Below are 6,000 nucleotides of genomic sequence, written 5' to 3' on the forward strand. Positions count from 1 at the left end.
AGCCTGAAGCTTAGAAAAGGCTGCCGCCCTTCCCCTTCCCAGGGAGCATAGTGTCTTAGGCAACTATCTGTCCCAGTGCTGGCTGCTGCCTCTTCCCCAAGGAGCTCAAATGACTTAGACAGCAGGCAGATGCAGCTGTGTTGCTGGTCACCCCTCCCCACTGGGAGCTCAGCAGGCTTAAGCTGATTCTAGCTGACAGGCTGTTGAGAATCTGTGCAGCTCCAGGGGTGGGACCCTAGGCCCAGTGGCATGGGTTCACAAGTGGGATCTTCCAATCCATGGGTTGCACAGTTCCATGGAAAAAGTACAGTTTCCCAGGCTGGGCAGCATGCTCACTCACTGCCTCCCTTGGCTAGCGGGTGGGGGCTACCCGGCCCCATGTGGCCCTCAAGTGGGCTGCCACATCACGTTACTCTTCTTTCCTCTCTGTGGGTCACAGAACTACCTAGTCAGTTCTAATGACAGAATCTGGATATGTCAGTTGCTGGGCAGGATTTACATGCTATAGTTCATTTTGATGGAAGCTTCCTGTAGTGGCTGCTTCTAGTTGGCCATCTTGTCCCCATTCCCCAGCTGTCATTTTTATTATTTCTCTCATTCTACTTATTTTTTGCTTGATTTGTTGTTTTTCTAGCTTCTTATGGTGCATCATTAGATTATTTATTATTTTTCTGCTTTTTAAATATAGGCATTTATTGCTATAAACTTTCTTCTTAGCACTGCTTTTGCTGTATTCCATAGGTTTTGGTATTTTGTGTTTCAATAAATGTTTTTTACTTCCTCCTTAATTTCTTCCTTGACCTAATGGTCATTCAGGAGCATGTTTAATTTCTATATATTTTTACAGTTTCCAGAGTTCCTCTTTTTGTTGATTTCTGGGTTTATCCCATTGTGGTCTGAGAAAATATTGATATTATTTTCTTTCTTTCTTTTTTTTTTTTCGAGTACTCTGTCACCCAGGCTGGAGTGCAGTGGCACTATCTCAGTTCACTGCAAGCTCCACCTCCTGGGTTCACACCATTCTCCTGCCTCAGCGTCCCGAGTAGCTGGGACTACAGGCACCCACTACCACACCCAGCTAATTTTTTGGTATTTTTAGTAGAGACGTGTAGCTGGGACTACAGGTGCCCACTACCACACTCAGCTAATTTTTTGACATTTTTAGTAGAGACGAGATTTCACCATGTTAGCCAGGATGGTCTCGATCTCCTAACCTTGTGATCTGCCCACCTCAGCCTCCCAAAGTGCTGGGATTACAGGCTTAAGCCACTGTGCCGGGCCTGATTTCAAGTATTTTCTTTAAGTTTTAAAAATTTGTGAAGACTTGTTCTGTGTCCTAACATATGGTCTGTCCTGGAGAATGTTTCACATACTGATGAGAAAAATTATATATTCTGTAGCTGTTGGATAAAATGTTCTGTAAATGTCTATTAGGTCCATTTTGTCTAATGTGCTGTTTAAATCCAATGTTTCTTTTGAATTTCTGTCTAGATGATCTGTCTCATGCTAAAAGTGGGGTGTTAAAGCCCCCAACTATTATTGTATTAAAGTCTGTGTCTCTTTTTAGATCTACTAATATTTGCTTTATGTATCTGGGTATTCTGGTGTTAAGTGCATCTTCTTCCTACTTTTTTTTTTTTTGATGTGAAGCCTGTTTTATCTGATGCAAGTATAATTACTCCCATTCTCTTTTGGTTTCCATTTATATGGAATTTTTTTCCCACCCCCTTTCTTTCAGTCTATGTTTTTTTTGTTGTTGTTGTTTGTTTTTTCTTCCCCGCAGGTGAAATGGTTTCTTGTAGGCAGCGTGTAGTTGGGTCACTGAAAGAAATCCATTCAGATAGTCTGTATTATTTAAGTGAAAGTTCAATCCATTTACATTCAAAGATATTATTGGCATGTGAGGGCTATTTCCGGTCATTTTATTAATGGCTTCCTGGTTGCTTTGTATATTCTTTGTTTCTTTCTCTTTTGTTTATCATTGCAGTTTACTGGTTTTCTGTAGTGGTAACATTTGAGTCCCTTCTTTTCCCTATTTGTGTGTTTGCTCTACCAGTGAATTTTATACTTTTGTGTGTTTTCATGATGTTATATATCGTCTTTTCGCTTCCAGATGTAGGACTCCCTTAGCGTTTCTTGTAGACTCAGTCTAGTGGTGGTGAATTATCTGTTTTTGTTTGTTGGAAAAGACTTAATTTTTCTTTTTAGTTATAAGGCTAACCTTGCTGGGTGTAGTATCCTTGGCTGAAAGTTTTTTCTTTCAACACTTTAATACATAATCCCATTTTCTTCTGACCTGTAAGGTTTCTGTGGAGAAATCTGCTGTTGATCAGGTGGGGGTTCCCTTATAGATGGCTACATGCTTTTCTTTTGCTCTTTTTAGAATTCTTTCTTTGTCTTTGACTTTTGACAGTTTGACCGTAATGTGTCTTGCAGAAGATCTTTTTGAATTGTATCTGTTTGGGGATCTCTTAGCATCCTGTATCTGGATGTCTAAATTTGTTAGTAGACTTGGGAATTTTTATTATTTAGTTCCACAGGTTATCTAACTCTTTTGTTTTCTTTTCACCTTCTGGGACACTGAACATTTGAATATTTGGTAGCTTTATGGTCTCTCATATGTCGTTTAGACTTTGTACATTTTTAAATCCTTTTTTCTTTATTTTTGTCTGACTTGGTTATTTCAGAAAGACCTGTCTTTATGTCAAGTTATTCCTTCTGCTTGATCTAGTCTATTGTTGAAGGTTTCAAATGTATTTTTAATTTCATTTAATAAATTCTTCATTTCCAGATTTTCTGTTTGGTTCCTTTTTATGATATCTATCTCTTCGGTAAATTTCTCATTATGAATTATTTTTCTTATTTCTTTGTATTATTTTTCTGTATTCTCTTGTATTAAGTTTCTTTAATATTACTACTTGGATTTTTTTTTTGAGTCAGGATCTCTGTTGCCCAGGCTGAGTGCAGTGGCAGTCATGGCTCACATTAACCTCAACCTCCCAAGCTCAAGCAATCCTTCCACTTCAGCCTATCAAGTAGCTGGGACCACAGGCATGCACCACCATGCCTGGCTGATTTTTTTTGTAGAGACAGGATCTCCCTGTGTTGCCTAGGCTGGTCTCAAATTCCTGGGCTCAAATGGTTCTCTTGCCTAGGCCTCTCAATGTGCTGGGATTATAGGTATGAACCACCACACTTGGCTCAATGTTATTATTTTGAATGATTTTTCCAGAATTTCATAAACTTCTTTTTGATTATAATCTGTTGCTGGAGAATTACTGTTTCTTTGGAGGTGTCTTATTTCTTTGCTTTTTCATAGTTCCTGTATTTTTACCTTGCTATCTGCACATCTGATGTGACAATCATGTCTTCAAAATTTTTTTTGTATTTGCTTTGGTAGGGTAGAACTTTTTCCTGAATATGTATCTATGACACGGGTTTGGTACAGCACTTTGGTTTTGATGCATGCAGTAGTGTAGTCTTTGTATGAGTTTGTTGGCTATAACCACTGTCAATAGTATATGTGAGTTCCTCAGTGCCTCAGGGTGCAATGGTTAGTGGAGGCTCTGATGAAGGTTTGCTGGGGACAGGGATGCCAGGTGAATTTGTCCTCAGGTTCCAGTGGTGGCAGTTGTTGGCTCAGCATGCCTGTCCTTGGGCTCCAGGGTGGCATATGCTGGTGCAGGTGTTAGTGGGTCCAGGTTGCCAATTCTTGAGCTTTCAGGCAGCTTGCTTGGGTGCCATGAGTAGCAGTGGAGGGCCAGGTGGGTACACAGATTCTCAAGCCTATGAGCAACAGGCATAGTGCATGTATTAGCAGTAGAAGTGGCAGGACAATTATATGGCTCCTAATTGGTCCACACTGGTGTTAGCAGTTGCTGCGAAAGGATGGGCAGGCCAGTCCTCAGGCCTGCAGGAGATATGTGCAGGCAATGTCAACTATGGTGGTAGTGGCAGGTTGGAGAGGCCTGACCTCAGGTCCCCAGAAGGAGTGCTTCAGTGCCAATGATGGAAGACTGGGCGGGGCAGTCCCCAGGCCCCTGATGGCATGCTCAGGCACTGGGGAGGCAGAAACTGGCCTAGCAGACCTGTTCTCAGGTCTCCTGGTGATGTGCACAGGTGCTGGCTATGTATGTAACTCTGCCACTGGGGAGGGCAGGGTTCTTCTCAGTGGCCCCAGCTATCTGTAGGTGCCTGGGGAGCAAGTGCTTCACTTGCTCTTTGGCCATAGGCAATGGCAGCCTGCAGTGATGGTGGCTGCAGTGGGGGAGTTTGTCCTTGAGGTTTGTAAACATGCATGGTGGTTTCTCTGCTGGTGGCAGCAGGGTCATTGCCAATGGCTCACAATTCCACCCTGGCAACAGCAGTCAGCCAAGGTAGTGGCGACGGGTGGGGAATGTCAATGAGGATCTAGGGAGGTGGAGATACAGAGCTGTTGGGCTTGCAGGCAGGATTCAGTCTTTTGGGGGCTGGATCTCCATATGGCACTTTGCTGTAGCTACTTAAGGCTCAGGGTGTGTGGGAGCCAGCATGGGTCCCCTCTCTGGAGCAATGCCTTCCTGTGTTCTCCAGGCAGCTCCCCCTGTTAGTCTCAGGGTTTATGTGATTTGAAGCCTCCCCCATAGCTAGGATTGCAGGATTCCGCGGTGGGAATGTGGACCACTGAAGGTTGCTCACTTACCCTTTTCCCACTTTGGGCTCCCAGTAGATCCTGGCCAAGCAGACTGTCCTGTTTTTCTCTCCTTCCTTGATTTAGGTGTTTGTTGTCACTTCTCCATTGAATTCCAGTGTTCTTTCTTAGATGATCTATTTGAAGTGTGATTATCTACTCACTATTTTTGTTCTTTGTGAAGGAGGCAAGTACCAGATGCCCTTGTCATTAAAATTTTAATTGAAGGAAATGTAGTGCCTGAAGGATTAAAAGAGAAAGAAATAGAGAATAAAAAGAGATTTGATAAAACAAAAATTACTAGTGAACCAAATATATCCCAACCTCTAAGCAGGGACATATACAGACATCCTCATAAGGAACACAGAAACTTTGATCTTTCATTAGACTTAATGTTTTCAGGCTGATTTTTAAACTATGGCAGTCTCTTTGCAAAGACTGAAATCTGAAAGTTGCTTCTTGTGCTGATTTAAAAGATATGAACTGACTTTTTTATTTTCAAAAGGCATGTCCTTTGTTGCTCTAGAAATAATAATAAAAGTAATATCTTAAGGTCAAGCAGTCCTTACTTCTACATACTCAGCATTTCCAGCCCTGTATTTTTTACCATACATGGTCTACACTAGGGTCGTTGGGAAGTTGATGTGCTTCTGAAAAGTAGTGTGCAAATAGCCTTTGGCAAATCTTAACATTTGAAAAATATCCTGGGTGACTTTTTTATTTAAGGAAATTAAGTGGTTAGTCGTTTTGTTAAATGAGTAGTTAATGCTGCAATTTGTCTTTTGAGTGTAATGTTTGTATTTTGCAGTTCCCTTATATGTAAGTGACCTCAGTAGACAGTAGACACATTTATTCTTTATTTTCTTTCCAGGGACTTCTTCTTTCTTCCTAGTCATTTATTGCTGTCACATCTTGGTCTAATAAGATGAGATGAGTGGTTGGTTCACTGTGGTGTCCCCTTCCGCCCTCTAGATCTATGACCTCCACCTAGTCCTCTTCCATGTTGGCCTTTGGGTGGGCTAGAACATGGAAGGATGAGGGTGACTTCTTTTCTTCATCCATAGTGACTCGCTTTGGAGTCAACAAATTCTTAGTCTTGACTTCCCATACCCCACCCTGGATTCCCCTGGGATGCAAATGAAGGGCTGTGATTTTGGGGACCTGGACTTGGGTCAAAATCATTCATGACCATATCACATGGACCAGATCAAAGCTGGCCAGATGGAGGGCTATATTATCTCACCTCAGGTGATCTGCCTGCCTCCGCCTCCCAGAGGACTGGGATTACAGGTGTGAGCCACCACACCCAGCCATATTAAAGCTTTTAATCC

The sequence above is a fragment of the Papio anubis genome, chromosome 10 (genome assembly GCF_008728515.1).
Source record: "Papio anubis isolate 15944 chromosome 10, Panubis1.0, whole genome shotgun sequence".
Lineage (NCBI taxonomy): Eukaryota > Metazoa > Chordata > Mammalia > Primates > Cercopithecidae > Papio > Papio anubis.